The 16,408-nt window shown below is 46.1% G+C and overlaps 1 protein-coding gene across 1 annotated transcript in view; it reads right to left on the reverse strand.

Moving 5' to 3' along the window:
- DGKH (diacylglycerol kinase eta) overlaps window positions 1-15,740 on the reverse strand; it is a 78,952-nt gene extending 63,212 nt beyond the window's left edge. Inside the window, exon 1 of the mRNA XM_056861732.1 lies at window positions 15,639-15,740. The gene's annotated coding sequence lies outside the window, so the exon portion shown is untranslated. The remainder of the gene's footprint in view (window positions 1-15,638) is intronic.
- Window positions 15,741-16,408: the final 668 nt, after the last annotated feature.

The raw sequence follows: 16,408 nt of genomic DNA on the forward strand, positions 1-16,408 counted from the left end.
TGATCCTGGAGAGAATAGGTATGCATCATGACAAGTATCCATTTTTACTAGTAACCATGAATACTCCTCTCTTAAGAACATAAGAACATAAGAAAAGCCCTGCTGGATCAGACCAAGGCCCATCAAGTCCAGCAGTCTGCTCACAGTGGCCAACTAGGTTCCATGAACATGTCCCCTTTTAAAGCTTCCAGGGCCTTCCCAAGTGACCGCATGGCGACCCCCCCCCTCACAGTTCCAGTTTACCCCCTTCTTTGCTATGCTACCACCAACAAGCCTAGAAGGCCTTTCCTCTGGAGGGCACGCACCACTGCGTCCTCTGACATTTTAATGCTCTGCCTGTATGCCCCATGCACCACTTCGCTCTGGCTAGCTGCCATACAAACGAGTCATCACACTTCAGTACATCTGAGGAGGAAGGAATCAGCCGCCCCCTTTCCCCTTTGGTAAATGCAGTTGAGTCAGGTGTGGTTGTGGGGAAGTCACACTACTAAGTATCTAGATTATAAAGGTTTGATAAAGGAATAAAGGACACACACCAGTAGCTGATTTTTCTCCAGAAGCCTTCACCCTTCCCAAATCCTTCTAAGAAACTATGTTTGAAGAGCCCTTAAAGGTAGCCATTTGGCGGCAATTTTTCTTGAAATCTGATGTGACAGTTGCGGGGGGAGGGAATGTAGAAAAAGGCTCTGACTGCAGACAGCCACTATACCCTTCATTCTCTACCAACTCTGGCATTTGGAGTGATCCCAGCAACTGCCCTCACAATGCGATAACCCAGCATTAGTTTAATGCAAAAAAATCGCAATGGGAACTACCCCATCCTGCATAATTCCATAATACACAGCTGATTTTCATTCAACCTGAAAAAAAAAAACCACAAACTGCAAATAAGCCTGACATTTGATACCATTTAAACAACAAAAATTTAAAGGTAATTTTGACGTGCACAAAAATGGTTGCCTGTAAACACAAAAGCCATGTAATGCCAGATTTACTCAAAAGGAGGACAATCCCGTTAAAAATGTTACACACAAAAAAACTATTATTATTGGACATAACTGTAACTTGCATGCAAATGTAAGACAACCCCCTCTTTTTTTGATGGCATACTGGGGGGGGGGAATCTTGCATTTGATTAAATACTGTACCTTTTATTAAGTAACACAACACAGCGTGCAAGCTTTTGGGTTCTCCATGACAGAGACTATCTAGCATGCATGGAACTTGTTCATTGGATCCAAGCCTAACACTTAACCAGAGTGTTTTTCTTAATAAGTGTTACAGCAAGATTTTCTAAGACTTGGTTAACAACGGTGAGTACAAACACCACTAACCGGTAGTTTCCTAGCTCCTTGTAGGATGACCATCAGGCCTTGCTGGTGTAATAGTACAGAGACATTGGAAGTCTCTATCTGACTTCCTGGGCGGCATGTTCTACGTTTGGTATGTATAAATATCATATTTTATTCTGTGAAACTTAGATCTGTGAAACTTTGTAAACTAGCTTGCTTTGCTTATCTTATATTCTGTTACATTTATTGCATTTATACTGATTTAATACTAGTAATTCTGAAGCTAGCAATAAAAAGAGTCTAACTGATTGCCTCATTGCTTAGGGTGACTATTTTTAACAAGGAAACATACCTTTCAGTGAGGTATAGAGCCTATAGATTTAGTCAATGATAACAGTAATTGGGCTTCTTCACTGGTAACTCCCTATACGTAATAGATTAATGCAGCCAAGATACAGGATAGTTTCACTATACCTCTGGGATCTCAACCCAGGTTGATTAAAAAAACACCCAAGATTAAGAGTTATGCTTATTCTGAACACACTAATACCACCATGGGTCTATGAACCACAGTTTTGAAAAGCTACACACAATTTATTTATGTGTAGGAACATTTATATATTTATTTCGATTTGTGTTCCGCCCTCTATCCCTGACGAGGCCAGGCTCAGAGCAACTAAATCCATTTAAATTTAAATCCATTTACATCAGAAATGAGAAAACCATCTGTTTAGCAAAGGAAATAATGCTTGCGATTTCATGAACACAACACAGTACCACTGTCCCTACAACTCTCTTGATGGCATCAATCACATATTAAACCAGACACTCTGCTCTCTCTCATTTTGAAGTTTGCCATCTTCATTATGCTAATGCAGAACAGGTTAATGGCAAACGTCGCCTATTAAACAAGAACAAAGTGCTACATAATTCAATACTACAGTACACAGAACAAACAAAATTGGGAAAATAATTTCTCTTAATAATGTATTTCAGTTATATTACCTGTTAATTTGCTTTTGTATTCTGATCATACATAATCTAGCCATAAATCAGAGATAGAGTTAATTACCCCTCATTTAACTCGATAGCATGCTATACTCAAGTGGTTCATAATGAGCTCTACAGCAACCAAAATCTCTTTGACCTCTGAATAATATACTATTTATTAGTATACTACTTATTTCAAAGAGCTGGGCTATGCATGCTAACTGGTTGCACATGAACATATGAAGCTGCTTTATACTGAATTAGACCCTTGGTCCATCAAAGTCAGTATTGTCTACTCAGACCGGCAGCAGCTCTCCAGGGTCTCAGGCAGAGGTCTTTCCCATCACCTACTTGCCTAGTCCCTTTAACTGCAGATGCTGGGGATTGAACCTGGGACCTTCTGCATGCCAAGCAGATGCTCTACCACTGAGCTAACCTCTCCTCTGTGTACAGTACCACACAAACACACTGTGTGGACAGTGTGGTACACTCTCCCATAATCAGGAAGGGTTATTAGCGTGTTTAGCATGATTACACTTTCGCTTGACTACAAATCGCAATTCCTTGCTTACTACTCAACAGGAAGCCAGTCCCGTTTCAATTAAAAAAAAGTTTTATCATAAATATCATCAGTAGCATAAACGGTTTTATAAGTGCACGGATGAAAGCCATAAAGTTGTGGGCTGCTGGAGCTACTCTGTTCTCACATAATTCACAACGGACCTTGAACAGTGTGAGACCTGCAGCATCACTCACTACAGTAGTATAATAGTTCAGAAAACTTGATACTCTCCTATAACACAATGCAGTTAAATTACATTGTCAGTGGGGGGGGGGGAAAGGAGAAGGAGGAAAAGGAGGAGGAGGAGGAGTTGGTTTTTATATGCCGACTTTCTCTGCCACTTAAGGCAGAATCAAACCGGCTTACAATCACCTTCCCTTCCACTCCCCACAACAGACACCCTGTGAGGTAGGTGGGGCTGATTTAGTGTGACTAGCCCAAGGTCACCCGGCTGGCTTCATGTGGAGGAGTGGGGAAACAAATCCAGTTCCTCAGATTAGCCTCCGCCGCTCATGTGGAGGAGTGGGGAATCAAACCCGGTTCTCCAGATCAGACTTCACTGCTCTTATCCACTACACCTGCTGAGGTCCCTCCCCTCCCCAAACCCTGCCCTCCCAAGTGTGGTGCAATAAGCATCTCTTAGGTATTTTTCTTCTGTTTGTAACCCAAGTGTAAACTGCAATATCATATCCTTTGGTTTGCGGAATCTGATACAGTTTGCAATTCATTACCAAGCTAGTAAGGAAATAACGGGGGGAGGAGCTAATGTACCCCAGAGCTTCCTGCCTTAACTGGAGTTGTTGACTTGGAAGGAAGATGGATATCTCAGACCATGGAAATAAACATGGCATGTTGTAATTTAAAGGCAACGGCAATTTATCACAAAAGGGGAGTTTACAGTCAGTCTTCACATACAGCAGGTTGCAATTTTTCCTGGACTAACCTGAATTTATCAGCAGGTAAGGAAATCATATGTCTACATGCCACCCCATAAAAATAATCCTGGACACACAGAAAACTAGTCTATTGAGAATACCAGTCTATTGAGAATACCAGTCTACTGAGAATGCTTTCTCCCTGACATTAAATTTTTCTATGCGAGTTTTTGTAAAGAGTACTTGGATCTGGGATTTCACTGGCACCTGGCTAATGTGGTACAGAAAGCAAATCCGGTGCCAAAAAACTTGGACCAAGGAGACCCGGTTTCAAATCCAGTAAAAAGTATGGCGACTGCTGGGTGATCTTGAGCCAGTCACAATGTCACTCTAATGTACATCACAGGATTGTTGTGAACATAAAAAGGGAAATGTGTGCTGCTTTTAAGTTTCTTGGAGGAAGGGTATGTATAATTTATTGACTGCAAATGGAATTAATAAATGCAGGAAAATTTGTATCCTGTGATTCTGCTGCTTATCAAATGAAGCAGCTAGCCTTACATCTACCACCTATTTCTAGCCTCCTTTCAATACATGGGAGTATCAGTTGTAACCACCATCATGTTTCACACAGCGTTAATTGAAAACAATAATTCAGATCCATTGAATTCATGATTCTGGCAAAGATTCAAGCTGACAAGCTAAATCCAGTCCAAAGCACTTCATGAACTTAAGCTTTAATTTCAGTAGGAAGGTTTTAGTTCTTCTAAGAGGTCAACAAAAACCATTGGTGTGACTTACTATAGACATGCTGCCAAGAAAATGTTACAGATCTGCTTGAGGTGAATTTACATTATCCCTCCTTGGAAAAGGGTGTGAGCAAGATCACAAAATGTTCAATATTCTCTCACCTCCCTACACACTTAGCTAGAGAAATTATTTTAAGCACATGATTTTCTCTAATGTGGGCCGTGACATGGATGGGGAGAAAAGCTACCAAGGAAAGGGGAAAAAGCAGAGCAGTCTCCTAAGTGTTTGAGTGAGTCTGCGCGACCCCTGAACCGGCGTAAGTGCCACTTGCGTTGGATAAACCAGCATGGACACTGGTGCAGGGCCACTTATGCTGGCTCTGGGATGCAGCATAGCAGCACCATGCTCAGGCGCTGGCTCTGCCATCATGGTAGCATTTTTTTTAAAGATTTCAGAGTCTGCAACTCTTTTCTCAGGCTTGTTCATAAGAACGTAAGAAACGCCATGCTGGATCAGACCAAGGCCCATCAAGTCCAGCAGTCTGTTCACACAGTGGCCAACCAGGTACCTCTAGGAAGCTCATCAGTCATAAGAACATAAGGAAAGCCCTGCTGGATCAGACCAAGGCCCATCAAGTCCAGCAGTCTGTTCACACAGTGGCCAACCAGGGGCCTCTAGGAAGCCCACAAACAAGATGACTGCACCAGCACCATCCTGCCTGTGTTCCACAGCACCTCATATATGTGGCATGCTCCTCTGATGCTCCTCTGATCCTGATCATGTCTCCAGTCTCTGGATTTCAGTATCCACAGCAAGGACCATGTTGACGATTAGATAAATTGATTAGTGTGTTTCTAAATGAGAAGCATAGCAAATAACCCCACTAACATAAACCCCACTAACATAAACACTAACATAAGTACTGGGATATGCACATTAAATTCTCCACTAATGAACAATTCCATTTGGAAAGACACCACCACGTGCCAGTTTTCAGTTATGATTAACTGTACCAAAACAGCTAAAAATATCTCCGGGCACTGAACATGCAAAACATTTACCAAATACAAGTTACAGACCATTACTCAAATTTGCAGAAGTGTTTCAATTAACCATATAAACAGCCACGGCCAAAAGCAACTGCAATGTTGTTTGCCCTGTACTCCCCAATTATGATCTGAGATAACGTGATAAGCATATTTTGCTCTTTATTTATAGCTGCAAAGCAAACCAGATCCGATCTGGGCTGGTGAGCTTGCTGCGGACTCGCCAGCAGAGGCAGCCACTGGGTTCAGTTCCTGCCCACGCTCCCAATCTGGGCTGGTGAAGCCTGGCCAGACCAAGTGACATTTATGTCATATCCAGCCCTTGTAACAAATTAGTTTGACACCCCTGCAGTAGACATTCAGTCAGCAGGGTTAACCAGAAAAGAGTTAACTTTTATTGAAGGCTTAAAACAACATTGGAGTGATCCAGATACATACATACCTTACAGCCCATTTCTGACCTTCAAGGACAAAAGTCCTTAAGAGGCCAAAAAGGGGACTGCACCGGCATTGGGGCACCCTGCACCAGTGCCCAGGCTACTTACGCCATGCAGAGTAGCCTCAACGCCGGCGGGGATGCCCAGATGCCGGACTCCCAGGGATGCCAGCAGGGCTTTACACTGGCGTCCCACTGGCGCAAAGGCCCGCACCGGTGTCCCAGGGGAGCATTCCTGGGGCGTGCTGGGGGGGGGGAGCTGCCACTAGGCAGCTTCCTGTCCCCTTTTGGCCCGGCACGGTGGTGGGGAGAACGGCGTTGCTGTGACTACTTTTTTGCAGGTGCGGCCTCGCTGTTCTCAGTGAGACAAAATGCCCCATTTAAAATTTTAAAAGCCGGCAAAAGGCTTTTTAAAGCTTTTTGGTGGCCAGAAAACGGGTTTGGAGGCGCCACAGTGGCACCTCGGCCACGCTGTCCCCGGCCACCAAAAGGTATGAAATGGGCTGTTAAGAGTTGCAAAACTTAAAGAAAAATAGTTAAGAGGCATTTGGACTCAGAAATTCACGAACAAATCTAACATTTATCTCTTGTACGGATTAGGGTAATTCATTTAGTAAAGCGATTCCCCCCCCCCCCAAAAAAAACCTGGTATTATAGCAATTGCTTAGTATTTATTATTTGATGCTCCAGTAAATGTAAATTACGTAAAATATTAGTAAATGACATTGCCTTGGAAGCATCAACTGGAGGGTGTACAACACTCGTCCCGTTTGCTGCTCAGGGCCTGCTGCTGTTCTACCAGTTAGGAACACCGTCTGTTGTGCTATTTAATCCAACATAAATGGAGAGCCAACCCCAAAATCCTACATGGCCACATCTGCGTTCAAAAGAAGAAATTTCTCAGAAATATGGGGATTTGTTAGAAGAAAAGATGGGAGAGTCAAGATACCCTTAGACAAGGGTGTTAAACATACGGCCCAGGGGCCAGATCCGACCGCTTGAGAGCTCCCATCCAGCCTGCGAGCCAGCCAAGCCACCTACCACCCCACGCTCTGGATCTGGGCTAGTGAGCTCGAAGCGGGCTCACCAGCCAGGGCTGCCATCTCCCCAGTCCTAATCTGGGTTGGCAAGTGCGCTGTGGGCTCACCAGCCAAGGCAGCCCACCCCCTCAGTCCCAAGGTGTCAATGATCAAAGACTGTTAAATAAAAGCAAATACTGTAAGAGTGTTGTTGTTTTAAGAATGTTTGTATTTTAAGGAAAAAATAATATCATTAATTGGCTTTGCCTGTGTCTTCTATAAAGTTTGTATCTTCAGTACACGCCATTAAATTGTATGGTACACATGGCCGGGCCTGACCAAGTGACGTTTATGTCATATCCAGCCCTCGTAACAAATGAGTTCGACACCTCTGCCCTTAGATATTCATCAGGTTTTTAGAGGGAATTAGTTTAGCCTGAAGAGGAGAAGACTGAGAGGGGATATGATAACCATCTTCAAGTACTTGAAGGGCTGTCATATAGAGGAGGGTGCCAAGTTGTTTTCTATTGCCCCAGAAGGTCGGACCAGAACCAACGGGTTGAAATTAAATCAATAGAGTTTCCGTCTAGACATCAGGAAGAATTTTCTAACAGTTAGAGCGGTTCCTTAGTGGAACAGGCTTCCTCAGGAGGTGGTAAGTGCTCCTTCCCTGGAGGTTTTGAAGCAGATGCTAGATGGCCATCTGTCAGCAATGCTGATTCTAGGACCTTAGGCAGTTCATGAGAGAAAGGGCATCTTGGCCGTCTTCTGGGCACGGAGTAAGGGTCACTGGGGGTGTGGGAGGGTAAATAGTTTGAAATTCCCTGCATTGTGCAGGAGGTTGGATTACATGACCCTGGTGGTCCCTTCCAACTAGGATTCTAGTGTGCCAAAGATTTTAAATGATTATTGGATTTTTTTAAAGCCATCTCAGTTACAATTTTAAACTCTGCTTGCCAGCTGTATAGTTCTCTGCGCTCATGATATCGTAGTTTGAATACAGAATGCATATTCTCTCATTCAATATTCCTGCCAAAAGAGTTGCAGCAATACCGGATGAAGCAACAGTAAGAGCGATCATCCTTTTTTTGGCAAAATGTAGCCAACATCAGATTTATAACAGATGTCATACCTCCCACCTTTCTCCCCAATTGGGACCCAGAGCAGCTTAAACTGTTCTCCTCTCCTTCATTTTATCCTTACAGCAACCCTGCAAGGTAGGTTAGGATTAGAACATGCAGGTGGACCATGGTCACCCAGCAAACCTCTGTGGCAGAGATGGGATTCAAACCTGGGTCTCCTAGATCCTAGCCAGACATTCCAAGCACACCACCACACTGGCCCTGGTAGCTCAGGGAACCCCCTGTGGTTTGTAAAGGAGGGGATACACATGAACACATGAAGCTGCCTTATTCTGAATCAGATCCTTGGTCCTTCGAAGTCAGAGTGGTCTACTCAGACTGGCAGCGGCTCTCCAGGGTCTCAGGTTGAGAGAGGTCTTTCGCATCACCTACTTGCCTAGTACCTTTAACTGGAGATGCCGGGGATTGAACCTGGGATCTTCTGCATGCCAAGCAGATACTCTACCACTGAGCCACAGCCCCTCCCCATAATGAAAACGAGGGTTGCCCAATGATCCACCCCAAACAAAACAGGCTTCTTCGGGAGGTGGTAAGCTCTCCTTCCGTGGAGGTTTTAAAGAAGAGGCAAGATGGCCATCTGTCAGCAATGCTGATTCTAGGACCTTAGGCAGATCGTGAGAGGGAGGGCATCTTGGCCATCTTCTGGGTACGAAGTATGGGTCACTGGATGTTTGGGGGGGGGGAGGTAGTTGTGAATTTCCAGCATTGTGTAGGGGGTTGGACTAGATGACCCTGGTGGTCCCTTTAAACTCTATGATTCTAAAACAGAGCCGTTAAAACAATCCTTTATTAAAAGCTCAAGCCGAGAAATTCACCTAGTCTTAAGTAGCAGCTTGAGGACAGAGTTCTACTGAGCTCATTATGGATACAACTTTTATAGTTTTAATGACACCACAGCGTTACTAGGGAAGAACTAGAAAAGAAAAATTATCCCGTCCAATTAGACATAAGCGAGCATTGACGTATACATGCAGCTTGTATCTAGCTTCTAAAAGCTGCAGAGAGGATTAGTCATATTTCTTCTGTGTATCACCTTATCAGTAACCAAGGATGGTCTTCTTTGACAATTAATCTTTTCAGAATAGCAAAAGCCAGCAGAAAAACTTGTCAGAGTACAAAGGTTCAATTTTAGCCAGAGGATTCTCAGCAGACAATAAAGATGCCTCCCCTTATGCCAAGTTAAATCTTGATAGGGAAGGGGGTCCACTTCCTTGATCATTTTGTTTGCGCTTTTTCTGAACGATTTCCAGCTCTATACATTTTGAGATCGGACCAGATCTGCACATTGCATTCCAAATGCAGCTATTCCATAGATTTGTCCGAAGACATTATAAAACCAGCTGCTTTATTTTTCAGTCTCTTTCCTAACAACCAACCCTTGATATGGAATTTGCCTTTTCGCTGCTGTGCAGATAGTCAACATTTTTAATTGAGCTACCCAACACGACACCAAGATCTCTTTCCCAGCTAGATCACAATGGGTAGCCGTGTTAAGTCTGTCTGTAGCAGTAGAAAAGAGCAAGAGTCCAGCAGCACCGTAAAGACTACCAGAATTTCTGGTAGGGTAGGAGCTTTCGCGAGTCACTGCTGTGATTCACAAAAGCTCATACCCTACCAGAAATTTTGTTAGTCTTTAAGGTGCTGCTGCACTCTTATTCTTTCCCAGCTAGTTCTTGCCAGTTTATTTAGACCCCATTTGTAAATGTAGGAGATTCTGCTTCAATTTGCATCACTTTCTACTACTCACTTGTAACCTCCTTTGCCATGCTGTTGCCCACTGCTGGAATTTGGAGAGATGCTTCTGGAGCTGTTTGCACCCGCCTTTGTTTTCATCATTTTGAATAATGCGGCATGTTTGTTATCTGTCAACACAGCGACTTCAGTGATCACCCTGAGTCCATGTAATTTATGAACACGTTAAACTAAACCACCTCTACTTCAAACCTCTACTGAATACCATTGTTTATACCTCTCCTTTGTCAGTACTGCTCAATCCTCTGTTTCCTGTTGTTTAACAAATTACTAATCTATAAGAGGACTTGTCCTCTTCTCCCGTGCCTGTGAATTTACTCTGTTCTGCTTGAGCAAAACAAAGAGGGAAGAAGCTCAGCACCTCCCGTTTCCAGCAGTCCACAGACAAATACTACTGAGAAGCCGATCAGCAGGGTACATAAGGGCTACATAAAGGCAATAGTATTCCCCCAGTAAACGCTAATAAATAATTAATAATAGGTGTTCTGCCTATCAGTTGGAGGTTCGTTAGATATCATGATTAATAGCTGCTGAGAGACCTCTCCATTTGCCTAATCACTCCTCCCCTGTTTCTTATTCTAATTATCATTTCTTGCTCCTCTTAATCCTAATTAAGAGATCACCTGCCTACCAATAAGCCACTTGCTCCACAAAAGAGCCATGCAAAAAACTGCAAGCTAACAAAATGTTTGGGGAGGGGCTGTGGCTCAGTAGCAGAGCATCCGCTCGGCATGCAGAAGGTCCCTGGTTCAATCCCCGGCATCTCCAGTTAAAGCATCTGGCCATAGGTGATGAGTAAGACCTCAGCCTGAGGCCCTGGAGAGCTGCTGCCAGTCTGAGTAGACAAAACTGACCCTTGCTGGACCGAGCATCTGATTCAGGATGGGTACCCTGGCTACTTACCATGAGGGTCCTTTCTCCTCTGAGGTATAAGGGCATCTTGATTAGCGAGAATCACCCAATCAAGATGCCCTTTCCTCGGAGGGAGGAAGGACAGATTCATGTTTTCGTGTCTAGACAGACATGTGATTGTGTTCATGTCTAGACATGCATATCTATTAATAATTTATGGTGTAAAGCTTTAGTACAACTTACTATTGTCGACCAGGTTCATGCTTGTTTTAGATCCTGGATCTAAGGTACCAGAGCAGTAGTTCAGCATCTTTCAGTGTAACACAAAATAAGTCTCCGATATCTGTAATTCAAACTCGGCAGCTACAATGGCACGGATTTGCAACTGCAGCTCTGTTAACATTTGCACAGCTAGATTTTATGCCAAGTGTTAAAGTGCTACAGTCCTTTTTCTCTCACCAAAAGGCTCTCTCTCTCACACACACACACAGGCACTTTAATTGTGTGCTAAAACCACAACACAGTTCACTGTAAACAAAAATGAATTCATCCTTGAACCATTAAAAAATTTGTATTTTCAAAGCCACTTCTATACTTCCACTCAGAGAATATTTTGCACAACTTTGGTGGCAATTGGTTTTCCCCCCCGCAAGCACATGACTTCAAAATACTGATGAATGCAAACAGACTAGGCTAACTGCCCATCATGACAGGCAGGGTGTGTGGGGGTCAACTTGCATATTTTCACGAGGACCCTTCAGAGAGTAGCATGTGGTGTGTGTGCACATCTGCAAGCTCTGCTTAGAGGCGCACACTGCAACCGCTGTGAAATCCCAGCCTGGTCACCCAGCATCAATAGCCACCTTTAACTACGCAGCACTACCCACGGTGCAAAATTTTACTTTTTCCCACAGGAGTGAATGGCAACTAGAATGTCTTGTGTCTCACCTGCACAGTCACTATTATAAGGTAAAGGTAGTCCCCTGTGCAAACACCGGGTCATTCCTGACCCATGGGGTGACATCATATCCTGACATTTACTAGGCAGACTATGTTTGCAGGGTGGTTTGCCATTGCCTTCCCCAGTCGTCTACACTTTACCCCCAGCAAAATAAACCTATCGCTTTCCTATTAGGACCATTCCCTTCAGAATCAACCCTGCTCCCTACATAACCCTACCCTGGATTCTGTCTCTTGGTCACCGCACGGCATGACAGAACATTAGTAGCTGCCTTTATATGCATCAAGGCTTCTACAAATAATTTTTAAAAATCTAATCACTGATACTATGGAATCGTGATCTGTTCACAATCTGCCTGTTCTAGATAGAGGTCCGTTAATGTTAAAACCTGACATTTAGATGTGTGCGCGCCGAGTTTCACTGCATCCCAGCTAAAAAAGCTGCCAACCATTTCTTTACACGTTTCTTCAATCATAAATCCTGTTTGTTCTATTGTGTTATTTTCAGAAAGGATCAAATGTTGACACTTCTATTTTAGAACAACCTGTGACCATAAAGCTTTCCCATAAAACATCAGTTGAGCAAACTACAAACAGGGCTTTCGCTATTTTCAGCCAAGCCCATCTCCAGTGAAAGGGCAGATCGGCTGCTAGTCGCTTCAGATACCAAAAGGCTCCTTTCAGTATTCCTTTTAGACTGGTTCTAACAGTTAGGGCGGTTCCTCAGTGGAACAGGCTTCCTCGGGAGGTGGTGAGCTCTCCTTCCCTGGAGGTTTTGAAGCAGAGGCTAGATGGCCACTTGTCAGCAATGCTGATCCTATGACTTTAGGCAGTTCATGGGAGGGAGGGCATCTTGGCCATCTTCTGGGTATGGAGTAGGGGTCACTGGGGGTGCGGGAGGGAGGTAATTGTGAAATTCCTGCATTGTGCAGGGGGTTGGACTAGATGACCCCGGTGATCCCTTCCAACTCTATGCTTCTATGGTTCAAGAGGCTCCTTTGGGGAAGAGCTACGTTCTCTCTCACTTGCCCCGAAAGGTCCAAATTGCCACAGCTGCCACGTCTACTATAATTCCTCTCTGGTCCTGCCTGTGTTGAGACACAGTAACATAGAGGCATCACATCAACAGGGATTCCAGGTCAAAATGGTTGCCACAGAACATAAGCACACACAACACAATGTGTAATTCCAGTGAGGGAAGCACAAAATATTGCTCGCTGGGCATTTTATGTACACTTTGTCTTAAAATGCACATGAAACAGGAGTTTAGAATTAGCATCTAACAAATGGGGGACCCACAAGGACTTGCAAGGAGCATTTCATTTTTCCCTCCCCACTATTTCCTCTTTCCCTTCCATGAAAACCCTCATAGCCTCTCCCCTTTTTCTGCTTCCTTCTGCTCTTCCCAACCTCCAGCAACACACCTTTAAATAAAGGTATACGTGATCCCCTGTGCAAGCACCTGACCCACGGGGTGATGTCACATCCCAACATTTACTAGGCAGACTATGTTTACGGAGTGGTTTGCCATTGCCTTCCCCAGTCATCTACACTTTACCCCCAGCAAACTGGGTACTCAATTTACCGACCTCGGAAGGATGGAAGGCTGAGTCAACCTTGAGCTGGCTACCTGAAACCGACTTCCGTTGGGATCGAACTCAGGTCGTGAGCAGGGCTTTTGGCTGCAGTACTGCAGCTTACCACTCTGTGCTGTCAAGTTGCAGCTGACTTATAGCAACTCCTCATGGGGTTTTGATGCAAGAGATGTCCGGAGGTGGTTGTGCCATTGCCTGCCTCTGTGGAGCAACCTGGACTCGCCGGGTGGTTCTCCCATCCAAATCCTAACCACAGCAGACCCCGCTTAGCTTCTGATGAGATCAGGCGAGCCTGGGCTAATCCAGGTCGGGGTCCTCGATATACCAGCACAGTTTTATTGCACTTTAAGAATCGTCTTGGCCTGAGAAGAACTGAACATGGCTCCAGGAATGCTGCTTACCGTTGAACTTCAAGGCAAAGGCTGGTTTTTCCTCAATCTTCATAGAGGGATCGCTTTCCATTATAGATCACAACGGGGCAGCCGTGTTAGTCTGTCTGTAGCAGCAGAAAAGAGCAAAGGTCCAGTAGCACCTTCAAGGCTAACAAAATTTCTGGCAGGGTGTGAGCTTTCGGGAGCAACAGCTCACTTCTTCAGATACAGCTCGAATGTGAGTCCATCTGCCCTTAAGTAGAGAAGAGTAGATGGACTCACATTCTAGCTGCACCTGAAGAAGTGAGCTCACGGAAGCTCAGACCCTGCCAGAAATTTTGTTAGCCTTTAAGGTGCTACTAGTCTCTTGCTCTTTTCTAAGACAAGAGCTGCTTTTTCCTCGATCTTCATAGAGGGATTATCTGCCATTATTTTATTCCTACACAGCAGCCAAGGTGAGCTGAATAAACGGCAGCATTGCCTTAACTCAACTCACCTCTTCCCTTGGCCGCTGTATAGGAATTAAATAATGGCAGGTAATCCCTCTATGAAGATCGAAGGACTCCATCCTAGTGGGCAGGACTGCGAACCAAGCAAAGCCACAAAAAAAAAAATTGGTCTGATCCAGCAGGGCCTTTCTTATGTTCATATTGTTATTGTTATTGCAAGGGTGCCTTCACACATGCTGAATAAAGGCATTTTCAACCCGCATTGGCCATTTATGCATGGGAGGTTTTGCCTTGGATTTGCCGCTGTCTAGATGCACATTTTTCCCCATCAGAATTCTTAAAACTCTGCATGGGGGCTTATTTTTGAGTTTCGAGAATTTGGATGGGGGAAAATGTGCATCTAGACAGCGGCAAATCCAAGGCAAAACCTCTTGTGCAGAAACGCGGGTGGGTTTTGCCGTTTCACCCAGTAGAATCCAGCTGCAAAGAGGGCTGAAAGTGCATCATTTGGCAGGTGTGAAAAGTGTGCTGGGGAGAGCAGGCTGGTTGCCGAGCCAGGGCAGAGGCGAGGCTGCCTGCCTGGGCAGGTCCAGCTGGCAGCCTCCCCCTGGGGTGGCTCGGAGGTGAGAGGAAGCAGCCAGGAAACCCAAAGCTACAAGCGGGGCGGGTGGGAGGAAGGAAAGGAGGAAGCAGGGAGGAAAGGAGGAAGGGAAGGAAAGGAAGGAAGGAAGGGAGGAAGGAAAGGAAGAAAGGAAGGAGGGAGGGAAGAAAGGAAGGAAAATTAGGAAGGAAGGAGGGAGGGAAGGAAAGAGGGAAGGAAGGAAGGAAGGAAGGAAGGAAGGAAGGAAGGAAAAAGGGAAGGAAGGAAAGAGGGAAGGAAGGAAGGAAAGAGGGAAGGAAGGAAAGAGGGAAAGAGGGAAGGAAGGAAGGAAAGAGGGAAGGAAGGAAAGAGGGAAGGAAGGAAGGAAAGAGGGAAGGAAGGAAGGAAAGAGGGAAGGAAGGAAAGAGGGAAAGAGGGAAGGAAGGAAGGAAAGAGGGAAGGAAGGAAGGAAAGAGGGAAGGAAGGAAGGAAAGAGGGAAGGAAGGAAGGAAAGAGGGAAGGAAGGAAGGAAAGAGGGAAAGAGGGAAGGAAGGAAGGAAAGAGGGAAGGAAGGAAGGAAAGAGGGAAGGAAGGAAGGAAAGAGGGAAAGAAGGAAAGAGGGAAAGAGGGAAGGAAGGAAGGAAAGAGGGAAGGAAGGAAGGAAGGAAGGAAGGAAAGAGGGAAGGAAGGAAGGAAGGAAGGAAAGAAGGAAGGAAGGAAAGAAGGAAAGAAGGAAAGAAGGAAAGAAGGAAAGAAAGAAAGAAAGAAAGAAAGAAAGAAAGAAAGAAAGAAAGAAAGAAGGAAAGAAAGAAAGTAAGAAAGAGGGAGGGGGATGCCAAAGGGGCGGGCGAGGGAGCCCGGCAAGGAAAGCCAGCGGCAGGCAGCGAGGGGCGCCTCCTTGCAGCCCCCGCCCTGCGGGGGGGGCGCCCCTCGCCCCCTTCCCTCCCCCCCGGCCGGCTCACCTTACCTTGGTGCGGATCTGCCCCGAGGTGGAGACCTTGCGGATGAGCTTCTGGGGCCCCTCGTGCTCGCCCTCGCTGTCCGACGACTCCTCCGCCGCCCCCGCCGCCTCCCCCCCCTGCTGCTGCGCCGGCAGCCCGGCCTCGGCCCCGGCCATCTTCGCCCGCGGACGCGGCGCCCGGGCAGGCGGGCGAGGCACAGGCGGGCGAGGCGAGGCGGGAGGCGGCCGCTCTCTCTCGCTCTCTCGCCGGCCCTTCCCGGGGCAGGGCGGGGAGGGGCGGGGAGGCGGAGGCTGGGAGGGCGGGCGGAGGAGGAGGGGGGGAGCGCGGCCCGCGACGCCGCCACCTTCGGCCTGCAGAGGGCGCCGCCGCCGCCGCCTCAGGTTTTGGCGGGAACTCTGAGGCGGGCCCCAGCCGGGGGTCAGGGGCGGGCGGGGGTCGCGGGTCTGGGGGCTTCCGCGCTCCCGCCGACTTGGGCAGGCTCTTACTGTCCCGGTAAGAAAATTTTGCCCTTGCCTGGCTAACTATTCAGTATTCACATAACCAACCAGCACAATTTCTATATGGTTCATTTGGGAAGAGGTACCTGTCATCCACAATTGCCATACCAGTGTCAACTATCAGAGAACAACCGCTCTGCCATGTAGGCTTGCTGAGTGACCTTGGGCCAGGCATACATTCTTGACATAGCCTACCTCACTGGATTGTTGTGAAGTTAAAATGAAACAGGAGAGGAGAACAATATAAGCTGCTTTGGGTCTGTGAAGAAAGGCCTGGC

The sequence above is a fragment of the Euleptes europaea genome, chromosome 16 (genome assembly GCF_029931775.1).
Source record: "Euleptes europaea isolate rEulEur1 chromosome 16, rEulEur1.hap1, whole genome shotgun sequence".
Taxonomy (NCBI): domain Eukaryota; kingdom Metazoa; phylum Chordata; class Lepidosauria; order Squamata; family Sphaerodactylidae; genus Euleptes; species Euleptes europaea.